This window comes from Saimiri boliviensis, chromosome X (genome assembly GCF_048565385.1).
Source record: "Saimiri boliviensis isolate mSaiBol1 chromosome X, mSaiBol1.pri, whole genome shotgun sequence".
Taxonomy (NCBI): domain Eukaryota; kingdom Metazoa; phylum Chordata; class Mammalia; order Primates; family Cebidae; genus Saimiri; species Saimiri boliviensis.
The window spans coordinates 14148350-14168983 of NC_133470.1; positions in this window are offsets into that span (position 1 = coordinate 14148350).

Genomic DNA, 20634 nt, shown 5'->3' on the forward strand with positions numbered 1-20634 from the left:
CTACAACCATCTGATTCTCGACAAACCTGACAAAAACAAGCAATGGGGAAAGGATTCTCTGTTTAATAAATGGTGTTGGGAAAACTGGCTAGCCATGTGCAGAAAGCAGAAACAGGACCCCTTCCTGACACCTTACACCAAAATTAACTCCAGATGGATTAAAGACTTAAACATCAGACCTAACACCATAAAAACCCTAGAAGAAAATCTAGGCAAAACCATTCAGGACATAGGCGTAGGCAAGGACTTCATGACCAAACGCCAAAAGCATTGGTAACAAAAGCCAAAATAGACAAATGGGACCTAATCAAACTCCACAGCTTCTGCATGCCAAAAGAAACAGTCAGTAGAGTGAATTGGCAACCAACAGAATGGGAAAAAATTTTTGCAGCCTACCCATCTGACAAGGGGCTGATATCCTGAATTTACAAAGAACTAAAACAGATCTACAAGAAAAAAACCAAACAAACCCATTCAAAAGTGGGCAAAGGATATGAACAGACACTTTACAAAAGAAGACATACAGGAGGCCAACAAACATATGAAAAAATGCTCATCGTCACTGGTCATTAGAGAAATGCACATCAAACCCACATTGAGATATCATCTCACATCAGTTAGAATGGCGATCATAAAAAAATCTGGAGTCAACAGATGCTGGAGAGGGTGTGGAGAAATAGGAACACTTTTACACTGTTGGTGGGAATGTAAATTAATTCAACCATTGTGGAAGACAGTGTGGCGATTCCTCAATGACCTAAAAATAGAAATCCCATTTGACCCAGCAATCCTATTACTGGGTATATATCCAAAGGATTATAAATCATTCTACTCTAAGGACACATGCACACGAATGTTCATTGCAGCACTGTTCACAATAGCAAAGACCTGGAACCAACCCAAATGCCCATCGATGAGAGATTGGATATGGAAAATGTGGTACATATACACCATGGAATATTATGCGGTCATCAAAAACGATGAGTTCGTGTCCTTTGTAGGGACATGGATGAACCTGGAAACCATCATTCTCAGCAAACTGACACAAGAGCAGAAAATCAAACACTGCATGTTCTCACGCATAGGCGGGTGTTGAACAATGAGAACACATGGACGCAGGGAGGGGAGCACTACACACTGGGGTCCGTTGGGGGGAAATGGGGAGGGATGGGGGGGTGGGGATGTGGGAAGAGATAGCATGGGGAGAAATGACAGATACAGGTGAGGGGAAGGAAGGCAGGAAACCACACTGCTATGTGTGTACCTATGCAACAATCTTGCATGTTCTTCACATGTACCCCAAAACCTAAAATGCAATAATAAAAAAAAAGGAGCCTCCATAAGACCATCAGCAGACTTCTCAGCAGAAACTTTGCAGGACAGGAGAGTGTGGAAGGATATATTCAAAGGGCCAAATGGAAAAAAAATCTGGCCAATCAGGAATACTATACCTGACAAAACTGTCATTCAAAAATGAAGAAGAGACAAAAAATGCCCTAGAAAAACAAAAATTGATGAGGTTTGTCACCACTAGACCTGCCTTCCAAGAAATGCTACAGAGAGTAAAGGGAGTTCTTCAACTTGAATCCTTTTGGATTATCAGACTCTAATCTTGCTCATTGTTTTTGAGACTTTGTTATCTACTTGTAAATTGCACTAGCTCCTTTCATCTTGCACATTTCATCAGTTATTACCACCAATCTTCCTTCCTCCCCTCCTTCCTTCCTTCCTTTCTTTCTTTACCTCTCTTTCTCTTTCTTTCTTCTTTCTTTCCTTATTTCTTTCTTTTTCTCTCTTTTCTTTTTTCTTTCTTTCTCTTGATAGGGTCTGGCACTGTCACACAGGGGAGTATAGTGGCATGATCTTGGCTCACTGCAACTCCCCCATCCCCCAGCCTCAAGCAATCCTCCTACCTCAGCCTCCCCAGTAGCTGGAATTACAGGTGCACACCACCATGCCTAGCTACTCTTTTGTATTTTTGGTAGAGACGGGATCTTACCATGTTGCCGAGTGTGATCTTGAACTCCTGAACTCAAGGGTTCCACCTGCCTCAGCCTCCCAAACTGTGTGATTATAGGTGGGATGCTGCCAATTTTTAGTTCTTTCTAGTTTCCTCTAATACCTGGCTACAACTCTCCAACTTAACATTTTCAATTTTTCTCCCACTCTCCTGACTTGGCACCACTGAAAGCTAAAACCTGATTGCCAAGCACTTTATTAGGACTCTAGGTATTTGTAGCTGACTTTCCCCCAGGATTTAAAGAAGCCCTGCAAGCTGAAGCTAGACAATGAGCAACCTTCATGCCTGGAGCTGCTGCTGTGTAGGCCACTGAGGATGTTTCGAACTTAACATCTAGAAATCTCCTTGATTGACTGCTGTAATACCAAATCTAACAGATGATTCAGCTTGTCTTTAATGAACAAAAGGCAATCAAATGAGAAATGGACTTATAGTTTTCAAAGGAAAAATGAGTATCTCTTCTTTTAGAGAGAATATTACTATGTCAGTTTAACATGAATCCTCCCACTGTTAATATTTGATTATCTTGGCTTACGTTCAGCAAGAATCCTGTTAAGTAAATTTAGCAAGAATCCTTCTTTCCCTGATGTCTCTTCTTAGTAATTTTTATCCACTGATTCCCACTCACTCCACTCGTTGGTTATAAATACCCAGCTGTCTTTGTTGTATTCAGAGTTGAGTCTGACCTCTCTCTCCTATTATGATAGTATTACAGGAAAGGGGTCCTGATCCAGACCCTAAGAGAGGGTTCTTGGATCTCATGCAAGAAAGAATTCAGGGTGAATCCACAGTGCAAAGTAAAAGCAAGTTTATTAAGAAAATAAAGTAATGAAAGTACAGCTACTCCATAGACAGAGTAGGACATTCCCAAAAGTAAGAGGAGGAATGCGCCCACCCTAGGTACGATGCCTGTATATATGGGGATATATGCTCTGCTACAAGGGTTTGTGATGAAGAATGAATTTTCTTACTATATTTTGTAAGAATCAATATTATTATCTTTAAAGCAAAATTAGAATGCCTTTGTTTTCCAGATATCTGGATATCTGGACACTCCCAAGTCTGGATCTGTGTAGTAAACATTATTAGTTTGTCCCCTTAACCTTAAACATATAGAGTGTAGGAACGCATGACTTTCTGGGACTACAGCCCAGCAAGTCCCAGCCTCCTTTTCCTAGCCCTCACTCAAGATGGAGTTGCTCTGGCTCAAATGCCTCTGACAATAGTACTAACAGCTATTGCAATAGTCCTGAATAAAATCATTCTTAGCATTATAACAAGTGTCAGAATATTTTTTCTTAATAATATTAAAGATTTAACTCATTAGTAAGAGAACTGGTAAGATGTTACAACCAGTTGAAGGGAAAATCAAAGAACAGACACATTTATAGACCAGGAATATTGAAATGGATATGCAAATTGAGGCAACCTTGGTCTCTTCTACAGTGGGGGAAGGAAATAATTTAAACCTCTACTGGACAGAATTTGTATGTCGATGGACTCAAATTATTTTGCAAATACAGAGTTGTAAATTAGCTCAATGGCAATGAAAGGCTAGAATCATATGACCCAGAAAAGTTGTGCTCTAGATTACTGATCATGAGCCAAATGCAGTCCATTGCCTGCTTTTGTAAATAAAATTTTATTGGACACATTCACTTGTGTATTGTCTACGGCTGCTTTCATTAAGTCAAGTAGTTGCAGCATTGGCCATATAGCTCACAAAGCTTAAAAAATTTACTAGCTGGCTCTTTACAGAAAAGGTTTCCCTTTACTTCTGCTCTGGACAGTGCATAGTTTTCTACTGAAGGATATTTTTTTCCCTACTAATAAGGATCTTTACAAAAAGGAAACTAAGAGTATTAAGTGGCAGAACCAGAACTCCAACTCAGGTCAGTCTGATTCTATCATTCATGCCATGATCAGCGAGCAACTGGGCTGGATCTAGTAACAAAAAACAATCCTGAGGTTAGAATACACACCAAGCATTTCAACTCTTTAGAAATTATTTCATCTTTAAGAAAGAAAATGTTGTCTTTGCAAAGGTATGGATGCATGTGCATAGATGTGTGTGTGGAGGATTGGAATTTAGGAAAGGAGTGACTGCTTTGTTAGCTAATTAGAAAAATTTTACTTTTATTCCTTGGTCTAAAACTACTTTTACAAAAGCAAATGAATTAAATTGCAGCACATTGATTCCAGACAGGGCTCCAGTTGTACATCATCAAGCAAGGAATTGAGCCAGAAACTGAAAATTTTTTCAATTTTGTATTATTTTTCTTTTAACATTTGCTGCTCTGAATCTGTCCAGCACCACAGCTCTCTCTATATTCAGTACAAGTTAATTTTGGTTCTGCTTTTTAAAATAGTTAACTCTTCCCTCTTTCCCATTTTTTATACTTTTTTTTTCTATATTAAAGCAGTTGAAAGTTCTAGTCTCTGAAGAGAATTGTGTAGGTTAATTAGCATTAAAAAACTCCTTCTTGGCCCTATATGGTGGCTCATACCTGTAATCCCAGCACTTTGGGAGGCTGAGGCTGGTGGATCATGAGATCAGGAGATCGAGACCATCCTAGCTAACCCAGTGAAACCCCATCTCTACTAAAAACACACAAAAATTACCTGAGCATGGTGGCACGTGTCTGTAGTCCCAGGTACTTGGGAGGCTGAGGCAGCAGAATTACTTGAACCTGGGAGACGGAGGCTACAGTGAGCTGAGATTGTGCCACTGCACTTCAGCCTGGGTGACAGAGCGAGACTTCGTCTAAAAAAAAAAAAAAAAAAAAAAAAAAAAGCCTCTTCTTTTAGTCAGCATTTAAAATATCTAAATACCACCCCACTACCCACCCCTCCCCCATTTTTTAATGGGAAGGTCAGATGAAACACTCCAGGGATAAGAGAAAGTTCTGAAATCAAGCCCAGCTCAGTCTATTCTCCAGTCATCTCTGGAAATCATGTTTTTAGTATCAGGTTGTGTGGGAAATCTTTGTTAAATCTTTTTTTGTACATGCTCATAAATAATGCTTCTTAGAGTATCACTAATAGTCATAAGACACAGTGGTGAATTTCAATGACTGAACCTTCATGGAGAAAATGAATGGACTCTTAATAGGATCACTCTGGAATAATAGCTAAATTATTAAACTGTAGTGTGGTGGGTGTCACTTCCTTAGTGTGGCAAATTAGGTTTGAAGGTGCAAATGTGAATGTCTCAGGAATATTCCACTGCACAGCCTTTTGGAGCGATTCTAAACTTTTCTGTAGCCTTCTCTCCTTTACCAGAGCTCAGGATTATTTCTATTTTCCACTGGCTTTTGTTAGTAGAGGGTGTAGCAGACAGTTATCAATTTTCTCCCATATCCCTCTGTATCCACCTCTACACCAAAAGCTCTTTATTGCAAACACCTGCAGTGCTTTGCCAGAGGAAATTTTCTAGCCCTGGGAGCATCTAGGCCTGCCCTCACGGCAAACCCAAAGGGTTGAAGAATTAATCCTTCAATAAGCTACCCTCATCTAATGATGGATGTTAGTTGGCGGAGCAATACACAGCTTCCTCACTCCTGGGTTGGAGTAGCTATGAGGTGGAGTAACTCGGGGGTGTGGGGCAGCCATGGCCTCTGAGAGTTCCCCAGCAGGACTGAGCTCCAATTGTCCCTCATGTTTGATAATGCTCCTGTATTGGCTGCCTCCCCTTTCTGTCTCATTTCCCCTGCATGGTGTTTCCTGCTCCCAAAGGAACAACTTGCATTCACATCTTTGTCTTAGGTTCTGCCTCCAGGGTAACCCACATCAAGACAGACAGTGAATATAAAGATTTTTCTTCACCAATTTATCATGCAGCAGAGGAGAACACTGTAATTCACTTTCATAGAACAGTCTTGCTGTCTCGGTCTATCTGGGCTGCTATAATAGAATACCACGGACTGGGTGGCCTAAATGACAAACATTTATTTCTCACAGTCCTGGAGACTGGAAAGCCCAAGATATAACACCAGCAGATTCTGGGTCAGGTGAGGGCCTGCTTCCTGGCTCATAGATAGCCATCTTCCTGCTAAGTCCTACCATGGTGGAAAGAGCAAGAGAGCTCTCTGGGGGCCCTAGTCACTTTCATGAAGGCTCTGCCCACGTAACCAACTCACCTCTGAAACCCACCTCCTAATACCATCACCTCGGGGACTAAGATTTTAATATATGAATTTTTGGGGGACACAAATATTTAGTCCATAACACTTCCCAAGTCCCTTGCTCCTACAGGAAGGCGGCATGTTGCAGTGGGAGAGCCATGGACTGTGGGGTTAGGTTCAACCTTGAGTTCAAATCCTGCCTTTGTCATTGACTGGCTATTTTACCTGTGTGAACTTGCTTGTTTTTTTGCCCCAGTAAAACTCAAGTTCCCCATTTATTAAAGAAAGGGATAATGATCTCTCCCTCCAGAATTGCAAAAGATGAACTGTCTAATGTATATCAACAGCTCAATACAGGCGCTTGTATAGTAGCAATCCAAGAAATGTCAGTTTCTTGACCTCCAATAAGTTTATCTTCAATCACTGCCAGTAGAATACAATATTCTTGTCCTTGTAGCATTTCTCATGGGAGAATAAAGCAGCTACCCAGAGTGAGAATATATCAAGATTCCAAGCTTCATGTAATTGCAAACAGTAGTAAAGATAACTGTAAAGAAAACCTTGTCTAGCTAAAATGTTTTTCTGGTCCATCTTTTATTTTGAAAAAAGTTTCTAACATTATAGAACTAAACTGAGTTGTACTAATATTCTATTCCTGTTGTTCCATGTATAAATAGCTGGATGGTAAAAGTGACATTTAATCCACCTTCAATCATACCCTGCATTTACCCACAGGGTGCCTGTTGCCTTCCTGCTGATATCTACTGTCCTCTGACCTTCCCTTTTCCACCAGCTCTCCCTTCTGCTCAGTTGTCTGGAGCCTGCAGTTTTTGGCTTTCACCACTACCAGTGACCAAAGACCTTACCACTCAAAGTCCAGTTCCCCAGATCAGTGGACATGGAGACAGGCATAATTAAAGGAGACACAGTAAGCATAAAAGGAAAACAATTGATACCTTCTGATTATACTTAAATGAAGAACTTCTGTTTGACAAAAGACACTATTAAGGAAGAGAAAAAGCTTCTATTTCTGTAGGGAATACTAAAAAATAAAAATAAAATAAAAAAAGAAAGAGAAAAATCAAGCCATAAAGAGTAAGAAGACATTTTCATCTCCTATACTCAATAAAGGGCAATTATCTAGAACATAATGAAGCACTATTATAAATTAAGAAAGGAATAGGAACCCAGCAGAAAAATAAGCAAGAACTGAACATAAGCCATACAAAAGAGGATATCCAAATGATTAATAAACATAATAAAACATACTCAACCTCACTATTAATCAGAAAAAGGCATATTAAATTCTCCACTATGCACCAAATAGATTGGTAAAAATTAAAGCATCTGACATTACCAAGTATAACCTAGGATGTAGAGCAATTGAAACTCTCATACACTGGTGGTAGGAATGTCAACTGACACCATCAATTTGAGAAACAATTTGACATTTTCTGTCAAAGTTGACATACTTATAACTAATACCCCTGCAATACGTACTGTATAATTCCATGTATATAGCTTTTGAAAACAGAAAAAAGTAACCAGTCCATAGTTTATGGATGTATACTTATGTGACAAAAATAAATAAATAAATAAAACACTGAAAGGAAGTTATTATCATAAAGTCAGGGAAATGGTTACTTCTAGGGAGAGGTCTATGATGAGCCAGGACTACAGAGGGCTGTAGTGAAGGGGTTAGCAATGTTCTATTTCTTGACCTGGATGGTAGTTACGAGAATGTTTGCTCTACAATAATTCACAATGCTGCAGGTTTGTGTTTTGTGTACTTTTCTATATGTGTGCTGTACTTCATAATATGAAAGTAAAACACTTCCTCAGAGTCTACCCTGAGAAACATTGGTTATGAGATTTTAATATACATTACAAAAAGAGTTCCATGATCAAATACATTTTTGAAGCACTGGAGTAAATGAAGGCCAACAGGCCTTTAATATGCCAAGGTATACTATGAAATTCCAAGAGGAGTAAAGAGTGTACTGTGACTTATGTGACCACAGAACCCATTTTCTAAGGTACCTCTTACAGAGCACACATTTAGGAAAAGTAGATGGAAAACAACTTCATAGAGCAAGTCCCTGTTTCATGACCCAGTTGAGCTTGTCCAACCAAAGGCTTCAAGAGTCTTATGCAAAACAAAATGCCAGGTAGGAAACAAATGAAGTTTTAGGTGGTGCTGAATTGGAGGCCCTCACTATTCTTAAAATCCTTATCATTTCAAGTGTCTACTCAGTTGATCCCAGGCACTGAGTGGTGAGGGGTCAGTCCATACCCATACTCCTGCAGAATAAACCTAGCCCATAGTCTAACTTATCTCTCTTTTCATAGTGACTATGTTGATAACTATTTTTCTGTGGATGGATGGGCCACCCCATATTCACTTACTTGCTGCTATTTTATGTTGATTTCAATCACAGCTGTTTATAAGTAAAACCATTCTGATGGAATCAATCATCTGCCCTGATGCTGTTGCTACAATTCTGTTCTCAATGGGACATGATATCAGTTAGCTTTCACTGTGTAACAAACCACCCCAAATCTAGTGGCTTAAAACAACAACAACAACAATAATCCTGTGGTCTGGCAATTCGGGCTAGGCTCAGATGGATGAGTCTTCTGCTGGTCTCAGCTGGGTGACACTCATGTGCCTGCAGGCAGCTGCTGGGTCAGCAAGGATATTGGCTGGGTGTTAGCTGAGACAGCTATTTGAGTTCCAGCCATGGATCTCTCTCATCAGCCACCAGGCAGCCCTGGATGGGCTTATTTATGTGGTAGCTTTCACAAAAGTCCCACGAATAACAAGAAAGGGATGGGTTTAATGTGGCAAGTGCTTTTCAAATCTTTGTTTGCATCACATTTGTTATTGTCCTGTTAGCCAAACAAATCATATGGCCATAGAGTCAGTATAGAAGAAGACTACCTAAGGGCATGGGTACAGAAGACTTGAACAAATTGGTGGCTATTACTGCAACAATCTGCCAAAGGGACTTCTAGTATCATAGCCATGAACTGTCAAAAGTATCTCTCAAACTGAGCTGACTTATGGTAGCCTCTGATACCAGTCAAATTCACCACTGAGTTGTATTTTTAAAAACAAATCTATTCATCATTCTTTTGAAAGAATGATCTGAATAGGAAATGCTAATTTAAATTGAGGTGTATCAGTCAGGGTTCTCTAGAGGGACAGGACTAGTAGGATATATGTATACATGAAGGGGAATTTATTAAGGAGTATTGACTCACAGGATCACAAGGTAAAGTCCCACAATAGGCTGTCTGCAAGCTGAGGAGCAAGGAAGCCAATCCGAGTCCCAAAACCTTAAAAGTAGGGAAGCCAGCAGTGCAGCCTTCAGTCTGTGGCCAAAGGCCTGAGAGCTCCTGGCAAACCACTGGTGTAAGTCCAAGAGTCCAAAAGCTGAAGAACTTGGAGTCTGATGTTTGGGGGCAGGAAGCATCCGACACTGGAGAAAGATGAAAGCTGGGAGACTTTGCCAGTATAGTCCTTCCATATTCTTCTGCCTATTTTATCCTAGCCACACTGGCAGCTGATTGTTTGGTGCCCACCCAGATTGAGGGTGGGTCTGCCTTTCCCAGTCCACCAATTCATATGTTAATCTTCTTTGTCAACACCCTCACAGACATACCCAGAAAAAATACTTTGCATCCTTCAATCCAATCAAGTTGACCTCAACCAACACGAGAGGTTTATTTCATTTACAAAAATATGAAGACATGTAAACAGTTTCCCCTAAGGAAAGTGTGCAAGGTGATTATTCAAGGAAAATTTTATTTATAACCTAAAAATCAGAAGAATTCTAGCAGATATAGATTTTTATTACCTTGCATTTGTTATAGAAATACAAAAGCTATCACCTTTCCTTTGGTTTGTTATTTTTATTTAACAAAATATGTTCTTTTTTGTGTGATAACTTTTAAATATGACTCTGTCCTGTTGACAGTTTAACTGTTGCAGGCTTCAAATTATTACTCCAAGATGGGACATATTAACTCTGTTGGAAGAGAAGAAACCTGTCATGTTGGGTAATTACGACTGTAGGAGGCAATATCGATAAGGTAGACCAGGCCCAGGCCTGCCTTCTGTTGTCTTCAGGCAGTGATAGTCTATGGCTGTGGCCATGCTGAGTTGAAATGGGACTCACATCTCCAAGTCACAACAGTATCTGGAGGTAATTTATCTCAGGAAATGGCAAGGATCATCAGGTGACTCCAGATGGGATCATCAATCTTGATTCCTTTTGACCACCTAAGGCCACTGTCTTGTATCATGACCACAAGAAAAGATTGTCTCCAAGAATTTTTGTTCTCAGATCTGTCTTCCACAGTAAAGATCTCCTATATTTTTGATTTGAATGACATTGAACTCTATAGGTAATTTAAAACTTGGTGGAGTCATAATTTTTAAACTTTTTGTTTATGACATGATGATGATGATAGAGAGTAGCAGCACTTGCCAAGTTCTTGACAAGAATCATATCATTTAATCTTTATAACCACCTTCTTTTCTCTGTTTGAAACAACAACATCAAAGAAACCAAGAGATTGACTTGCCCAAGGACTCATGACTTACAAATGGTGGCTCTGAGATTTGAACTCAAATATAATCTGACTCTAAAGTTCAACTCTTAGCTACTCAGCCACATGATCCCCCATTAAGAACTTTCTGGGTATGCCTGAACATCATCATCATCTAGACTTTTGTTGGGCATTTGCTGTTTGTAGTGTCTACACAACTGTGCTGGATGAATGGTATAAAAATGCCTCTTGCACAATAGAATGTGGGATAAACAACCTTATAAATAGCTCTCTCTAGTTAGCTGTCTTGATGGATGGGGAAAATATAAATTATAATAACTTGTCAATTGGCAAACCTGCTTTTAGTTAGATGCTTAATACCCTCCACCTCCTTCAATACATTCCTGTATAAAAGTTGATAACAAGCAGTGAAATTGAACCATTTGAGTTCTAGCACATCTTCTCTATCACATGCACTCCAACATTTTATTGTTCAGTGAAATCATATGAAGTTAAGAAACTCAAGAAAGACCAGGGAGCATCCTGGATATGTCACAGCTGTAACTTTCAGAAACCAAATCATTGAGAAACAACTGTTCAGATTAGGTATAGTTTTTGTCTCTGAGTTGTGCTAGTTAAAAGCACAGACTCAGGAAATAGATTACTTGGGATCAACTGCAGACCTGTCATTTCATCAGCTGCATGACCTTGGACAAATTACTTAACTGTCTGGGCCTCAGTTTTTTGAACCAGAAAAATGGAATGATCACAGTACACTCTGCAACTGAATTATTGTAAGGATTGAGATAATATATGTAAAACACGTAGCTCCTAGCACAAAGTAAGTACAATTTGAGTGTTAGCTATTACCGTAACTATTGTGCGAAACCACTGAAATCAGGTAGAGGCTTTCTTTTTTCTAAATAAAAATTTTTAATAGAAAAAGCTATTCTTTTTTTCTGATTTTAAAAGTAATGCATCTTCTTTATAAAAGTTCAGAAAATGCAGAGTTATTAAAAATTGTTTTTAAACTTTTAAGTCTCCAAATTCTGTTATCTTGGTGTCTTAGTTTGTTTAAATGATTAAAAAAATACTTTAGACTGGGTACCCAGTCTAAAGTATTTTTTTAATCACTTAAATTTGTTGTTCACACAGTTCTGGAGACCGGAAGTCCAAGATCAAGGTGCCAGCAGACTCAGTGTCTGGTGACGGCCTATTTCTCGTAGAGGGAAACTTCTGTGTCTTCAGATGATGGAAGGGCAAAAGGGCGCCATCAGGCTTTATTTGGAAGTGCACTAATACCACTCAGGAGGGCTCTGCCCTCATGACCTAATCACTTTCCAACAGCCTCACTTGTTAATACCATCACATTGGGCATTAGATATCAACAAAAATTTCGAAGGGACACAAACACTCAGACCATAGCACCTGAGATAATATATTAAATCATTCGGAACTCAGTGGCTTGAAGCAAAAATCAAGGATTACCTGATGGTTCTGTGTGTTGGCAGTTTGGGCTGGGGCTTGGCTTCTTCTAGAGGCTTGGCTGGGGCTGGATGGTTGAGGATGGCTTCACTCTCAGCTGATAGTTGGCCAGGGCACCTCAGTTTTCCTCTAGTCATGTTGTGATTTTGGGGTTGCAAGTGCAGCAACAGAGGCAAAGCTCCGAAACACAACCTTTTTTCAGGACTCCACTAGTACATCTGCGAATGTTCCTTTGCCCAAGCAAGTTACATGGCTAAGCACAGGATCAAAAGGTCAAAACAGACTTCCCCTTTGAATGGGAGGAGTGCCAAAGTCACATTACAAAGGTATAGGCATACAGAGGTGGAAATAATTAGTGGCCATTTTTTTTTGTAATTCACCACAGCCAAATACTGTTAAAAATTATACACACACACACACACACACACGCACACACACGTGTGTGCATATATATACAGCACATACAACCACATGAAAAATACACACCCAAAGCACAATCATATGAAACATGATGTTTTGTAACTTGTTTTTTTCCCATTAATTACATACGGGGGATATTCTAATATTCTCTTTATGGTGTGCATAATTTCCCACTGTATGGTTTTATTATGACAGATTTAACAAGTCTCTTGTGTGACTTTTAGGTTCTTTCCAGTTTTATGATAAACTTCTATGTACATACATTTTTGTACATTTTTCTCATTAGTTCTTTGGTATACATATTTGAATTTCTGACATACATTCAGAATACTCCACAGAAAGATTGTATTCAGAGATGATATTTAAAATACTTGACTACAGAATGGATACTGATCTTAGGATTGAGCAAAGTCCTGGATGTAATCCTTTAGTTGTTGTTGAACTGTGGAGAGGTGCAGGTACTGTGGGAGACAGCTAGGCAGCTGGGATAGTGGGTAGTGATGGGATAAGTTATTTACCTTTATAACCATACTGAATATCTGTCACAGAGCAATGTGTGGAAATCTCTGTTTCCATCACCCTCTCCAACCTGAGATTTGGTCTACTTTTTGCATCTTTGCTAATCTGACCCACGATAATGATGAAAATAATACCATCTTTTATTTTTTTATTTTCCTAGTCATCAGTGAGAATGTTTTTTAAGTTTCATCACCATTTTTATTGAGTTGATATTGTTGCTTTTAAAGAATTGTTCGTTTTTGTCCTCTGCCTATTTTTCTTTGAGATGTTAATTTTTAATTAGAAAGCTAATATTTATTGATGTCTTTCAATGTGCCTAAGCCCTTATAAGACATACCTATTTTAATATTCACTATGACCCTATAAGGTTATTATTATTCCCATTTTAGAGATGAGAAAACAAAGGCAGAGGTTCAGTACTGTGCCCTATTTGTAAGTGCTGGGGCCAGGATTCCAACTGAGAGAGCTAGAGTCCTTAACTCAGGTTCCTTGTCCTGCTCTTTTCTGTTGCATCTGCAGTATTTACTGGTGAGAACTTTTTACATATGGATATGTAAAATATATATATATATATGAGATGCCTCAAAGTGTATCATACATATTGCACATTTTCCCTAGTTTGTCATTCTACTTTTAACTTTCCTTATGGTGTTGCTTGCTGTACAGGAGTTTCAATATTTTTTGGGTATACTTCAATAATATTGAGTTCAATAATATTGAATTTTTAAACTTCAATAAGAAGTTTACAAAACTACTTTATGTGGTCAAATATTTCAAGGTGGTTTTTCTTTTTCTTTTTTTTTAATTGCATTTTAGGTTTTGGGGTACATGTGAAGAACATGCAAGATTGTTGCATAGGTACACACATGGCAGAGTGGTTTGCTGTCTTCCATCCCCTCACTTGTATCTGTCATTTCTCCCCATGCTATCTCTTCCCACCTCTCCACCCCCCCGTCCCTTCCCCATTTCCCCCCAAAGGACCCCAGTGTATAGTGCTCCCCTCCCTGTGTCCATGAGTTCTCATTGTTCAACACCCGCCTATGAGTTTGATTTTCTGCTCTTGTGTCAGTTTGCTGAGAATGATGGTTTCCAGGTTCATCCATGTCCCTACAAAGGACGTGAACTCATCGTTTTTGATGTCTGCGTAATATTCCATGGTGTATATGTACTACATTTTCCCTATCCAGTCTATCATCGTTGGGCATTTGGGTTGGTTCCAGGTCTTTGCTATTGTAAACAGTGCTGCAATGAACATTCGTGTGCACGTGTCCTTGTAGTAGAATGATTTATAATCCTTTGGATATATACCCAGTAATGGGATTGCTGGATCAAATGGGATTTCTATTTTTAGGTCCTTGAGGAATCGCCACACTGTCTTCCACAATGGTTGAATTAATTTACATTCCCACCAACAGTGTAAAAGTGTTCCTATTTCTCCACATCCTCTCCAGCATCTGTTGTTTCCCGATTTTTTAATGATCGCCATTCTAACTGGTGTGAGATGGTATCTCAATGTGGTTTTGATTTGCATTTCTCTGATGACCAGTGATGATGAGCATTTTTTCATATGTTTGTTGGCCTCCTGTATGTCTTCTTTTGTAAAGTATCTGTTCATATCCTTTGCCCATTTTTGAATGGGCTTGTTTGTTTTTTTCTTGTAGGTCTGCTTTAGTTCTTTGTAAATTCAGGATATCAGCCCCTTGTCAGATGGGTAGGCTGCAAAAATTTTTTCCCATTCTGTTGGTTGCCGATTCACTCTACTGACTGTTTCTTTTGCTGTGCAGAAGCTGTGGAGTTTGATTAGGTCCCATTTGTCTATTTTGGCTTTTGTTGCCATTGCTTTTGGCATTTTGGTCATGAAGTCCTTGCCTACACCTATGTCCTGAATGGTTTTGCCTAGATTTTCTTCTAGGGTTTTTATGGTATTAGGTCTGATGTTTAAGTCTTTAATCCATCTGGAGTTAATTTTGGTGTAAGGTGTCAGGAAGGGGTCCTGTTTCTGCTTTCTGCACATGGCTAGCCACTTTTCCCAACACCATTTATTAAACAGGGAGTCCTTTCCCCATTGCTTGTTTTTGTCAGGTTTGTCGAAGATCAGCTGGTTGTGGGTATGTTGTATTTCCTCTGAGGCCTCTGTTCTGTTCCATTGGTCTATATCTCTGTTTTGGTACCAGTACCATGCTGTTTTGATTACTGTAGCCTTGTAGTATAGTTTGAAGTCCAGTAGTGTGATGCTTCCTGCTATGTTCTTTTTGCTTAGAATTGACTTGGCTATGCGGGCTCTCTTTTGATTCCATAGGAAGTTTAAGGTGTTTTTTTCCAGTTCTGTGAAGAAGGTCATTGGTAGCTTGATGGGAATAGCGTTGAATCTGTAAATTACTTTGGGCAGTATGGCCATTTTCACGATGTTGATTCTTCCTAACCATGAACATGGAATGTTTCTCCATCTGTTTGTATCCTCTCTTATTTCGTGGAGCAATGGCTTGTAGTTCTCCTTGAAGAGATCCTTTACGTTCCTTGTTAGTTGTATTCCTAGGTATTTTATTCTCTTTGTAGCAATTGTGAATGGCAGTTCGTTCTTGATTTGGCTCTCTTGAAGTCTGTTACTGGTGTATAGGAATGCTTGTGATTTTTGCACGTTGATTTTGTATCCTGAGACTTTGCTAAAGTTGTTTATCAGTTTCAGGAGACTTTGGGCTGAGATGATGGGGTCTTCCAGATATACAATCATGTCATCTACAAATAGAGACAATTTGATTTCCTCCTTTCCAATTTGGATACCGATTATTTCTTTTTCTTGCCTGACTGCTCTGGCTAGAACTTCCAGTACTATATTGAATAGGAGTGGTGAGAGAGGGCATCCTTGTCTAGTGCCAGATTTCAAAGGGAATGCTTCCAGTTTTTGCCCATTCAGTATGATATTGGCTGTTGGTTTGTCGTAAATAGCTTTTATTGTTTTGAGGTACGTTCCGTCAATACCTAGTTTATTGAGGGTTTTTAGCATAAAGGGTTGTTGAATTTTGTCAAAAGCCTTCTCTGCATCAATTGAGATAATCATGTGGTTTTTGTCTTTGGTTCTGTTTATGTGGTGAATTACGTTTATGGACTTGCGTATGTTGAACCAGCCTTGCATCCCCGGGATGAATCCTACTTGATCATGGTGGATGAGCTTTTTGATATGCTGTTGCAATCGGTTTGTCAGTATTTTATTGAAGATTTTTGCATCTATGTTCATCATGGATATTGGCCTGAAATTTTCTTTTCTTGTTGAGTCTCTGCCGGGTTTTGGTATTAGGATGATGTTGGTCTCGTAAAATGATTTGGGAAGGATTCCCTCCTTTTGGATTGTCTGGAATAGTTTCAGAAGGAATGGTATCAGCTCCTCTTTGTATGTCTGGTAGAATTCAGCTGTGAACCCATCTGGACCTGGGCTTTTTTTGGGTGGTAGGCTCTTTATTGCTGCCTTGACTTCAGACCATGTTATTGGTCTATTCAGGGTTTCGGCTTCTTCCAGGTTTAGGCTTGGGAGGATGCAGGTGTCCAGGAATTTATCCATTTCTTCCAGGTTTACTAGTTTATGTGCATAGAGTTGTTTGTAATAATCTCTGACGATGGTTTGGATTTCTGTGGAATCTGTGGTGATATCCCCTTTATCGTTTTTTATTGCATCAATTTGGTTATTCTCTCTTTTCTTTTTTATTAATCTGGCTAGTGGTCTGTCTATTTTGTTGATCTTTTCAAAAAACCAGCTCCTGGATTTATTGATTTTTTGAAGAGTTTTTTGTGTCTCTATTTCCTTCAGTTCTGCTCTGATCTTAGTTATTTCCTGTCTTCTGCTAGGTTTTGAGTTGTTTTGATCTTGCTCCTCTAGCTCTTTCAATTTTGATGATAGGGTGTCAATTTTCGATCTCTCCTTTCTTCTCATGTGGGCACTCATTGCTATATATTTTCCTCTAGAGACTGCTTTAAATGTGTCCCAGAGATTCTGGTATGTTGTGTCTTCGTTCTCATTGGTTTCAAAGAACATCTTTATTTCTGCCTTCATTTCATTGTTTATCCAGTCAACATTCAAGAGCAAGTTGTTCAGTTTCCATGAAGCTGTGCGGTTCTGAGTTAGTTTCTGCATTCTGAGTTCTAACTCGATTGCACTGTGGTCTGAGAGACTGTTTGTTATGATTTCTGTTCTTTTGCATTTGCTGAGGAGTGATTTATTGCCAATTATGTGGTCAATTTTAGAGTAGGTGTGATGTGGTGCTGAGAAGAATGTATATTCTGTGGATTTGGGGTGGAGAGTTCTGTAAATGTCTATTAGGTTTGCTTGTTCCAGGTCTGAGTTCAGGTCCTGGATATCCTTGTTGATTTTCTGTCTGGTTGATCTGTCCAATATTGACAATGGGGTGTTAAAGTCTCCCACTATTATTGTGCGGGAGTCTAAGTCTCTTTGTAAGTCATTAAGAACTTGCCTCATGTATCTGGGTGCTCCTGTATTGGGTGCATATATATTTAGGATCGTTAGCTCTTCTTGTTGCAGTGATCCTTTTACCATTATGTAATGTCCTTCTTTGTCTCTTTTGATCTTTTTTTGCTTTAAAGTCTATTTTATCAGAGATGAGAATTGCAACTCCTGCATTTTTTTGCTCTCCATTTGCTTGGTAGATCTTCCTCCATCTTTTTATTTTGAGCCTTTGTGTATCCTTGCATGTAAGATGGGTTTCCTGGATACAGCACATTGATGGGTTTTGGCTTCTTATCCAATTTGCCAGTCTGTGTCTTTTGATTGGGGCATTTAGTCCATTGACATTTAGGGATAGTATTGTTATGTGTGAATTTGATACTGTCATTTTGATGCTACCTGGCTGTTTTGTTGGTTGGTTGATGCAGCTTCTTGATTGTGTTGATGCTCTTTTACCATTTGGTGTATTTTTGGAGTGGCTGGTACTGGCTGTTCCTTTATATGTGTAGAGCCTCTTTCAGGAGTTCTTGTAGAGCAGGTTTGGTGGTGATGAAATCTCTGAGTGCTTGCTTGTTCACAAAGGATTTTATTTTTCCTTCACTTATGAAGCTTAGTTTGGCTGGATAGGAGATTCTGGGTTGAAAGTTCTTTTCTTTAAGGATGTTGAATATTGGCCCCCAATCTCTTCTGGCTTGTAGGGTTTCTGCTGAGAGATCTGCTGTGAGTCTAATGGGCTTCCCTTTGTGGGTAACCCGACCTTTCTCTCTGGCTGCCCTTAGCATTTTCTCTTTCATTTCAACCCTTGTGAATCTGACGATTATGTGCCTTGGGGTTGCTCTTCTTGAGGAATATCTTTGTGGTGTTCTCTGTATTTCCTGTATTTGAATATTGGTCTGCCTTGCTAGGTTGGGGAAGTTTTCCCGGATAATATCCTGAAGAGTATTTTCCAGCTTGGATTCATTCTCTTCATCACATTCAGGTACACCTATCAGACGTAGATTGGGTCTTTTCACATAGTCCCACATTTCTTGAAGATTTTGTTCATTCCTTATTGCACTTTTTTCTCTGTTCTTGCCTTCTCTTTTTATTTCATTGAGTTGATCTTCGACCTCTGATATCCTTTCTTCTGCTTGGTCAATTCGGCTGTTGAAGCTTGTGCATGCTTCGCGAAGTTCTCGTGTTGTGTTTTTCAGCTCCATCAATTCACTTATATTCCTCTCTATGCTCTCCATTCTCGTTAGCAATTCGTGCAATCTTTTTTCAAGGTTCCTATTTTCTTTACGTTGGGTTAGAACATGTTCTTTTAGCTCACTGTAGTTTCTTACTACCCACCTTCTGAAGTCTGATTCTGTCATTTCATCACCCTCCTTCTCCATCCGGTCTGGTTCCCTTGCTGGTGAGGAGTTGTGATCCCTTTTAGGAGGAGAGGTGTTCTGGTTTTGGGAGTTTTCATCCTTTTTGCACTGGTTTCTTCCCATTTTTGTGGGTTTATCCACCTGTTGTCTTTGAAATTACTGTCGTTTCAGATTGGGTCTCTGAGTGAGCTTCCAATTCGTGGATGCTGAAGTTACTTCTTCTTCTTCTTTTTTTTTTTTTTTTTTTTTTTTTTTTTTTTTTTTAGCTTTCCTTCTAACAGTCTGGCTCCTCTGCTGTAGGACTTCTGAGTTCCTCTCCAGGCCCTGCTTGCCTGGGTATCACCTGCAGCAGCTGCAGAACAGTAAGGGTTGCTGCCAGTTTCCAAGGTGGTTTTTCTTAATGGATTCTGCCTTGAACATCATTCTCAGATATTCCTCATGTGGAGGGCATAAAAATATTTACGTATGTTTTCTTCTAAGATAGTGAACTTCAGAATTATCTGAATTAACAAAGTACTTAGATATTTAGGTGCTACCTCAGACTTGCTGAACCAGAATTTCTACAATAAGGACTAGATGTGTATGTTTTAAAAAAGATACCAAAACTTCAAGTCCAAAAGGACTGGTAAATACACACATTTACCTCTTCTTATTCCCCAAAGTGCATGAAATTGGCTGAAGAAATAATAAATTAAGAATATATCTAAAAAATCAATTCCAGATGGGTTAAAAACTTAGTTGTGAAATCCCAAACTTAACTTTTAGAAGCATACATAGGAGAATAATTGTGTTAGTAAAGGTTCTCTAGAGAAATTGAACCAATAGGAGATCCATGTGTATATGTGTGGGGGTGTGCGTAGCATATATAGCGTGTGTGTGTGTGTGTATATATATATATGTATATATATATATATATATATATATATATATATATATATATGAGAGACAGAGAAAGGGATTCATTTTAAGGAGTTGGCTCACACAGTTGTGGGGGCTGGCAAGTCTGAAATTATCAGAGCAGGCCAGCAGGCTGGAAATTCTGGCAGGAGTTGATGTTACAGTCTTGTGTCCAAATGCAGTCTGGAGGCAGAATTCCTTCCTCTTTGGGGGACCTCAGCCTTTTTTCTCTTAAGATCTTCAACTGTTTGGACAAGGCTTGCTCCCATTATGAAGAGTAATCTGTTTTATAGAATTCTACTGATGTAAATGTTAATCATATTCAAAAAAATACCTTCCCAGTAATATATAGACTGGTGTTTGGCCAAACAACTGGGCACTATAGCCTAGCCAAGTTGACACATAATACTAACATCCACAGTATCTTTTTGACCCTGTGGTAGGGAACAATTTGTTAAATAAGATACACACATACACCATATACACACTGAAGAACTGGATAAACGGTTTGAACAGGAAAAAAAGTGTCACATTTTCTTCTGCATTTTCTTTTTTTTCCCTCTGTGACGGAGTCTTCCTCTGTCACCCAGAGCTAGAGTACAATGGCATGATCTTGGCTCATTGCAACCTCTGTCTCCCTGGTTCAAGCAATTCTCCTGCCTCAGCCTCCTGAGTAGCCGGGATTACAGGTGCATGCCACCATGCCCAGTTAATTTTTGTATTTTTAGTAGAAATGGGGTTTCGCCATGTTGGCCAGGCTGGTCTTGAACTCCTGACCTTGTGATCTGCCCACTTCAGTCTTCCAAA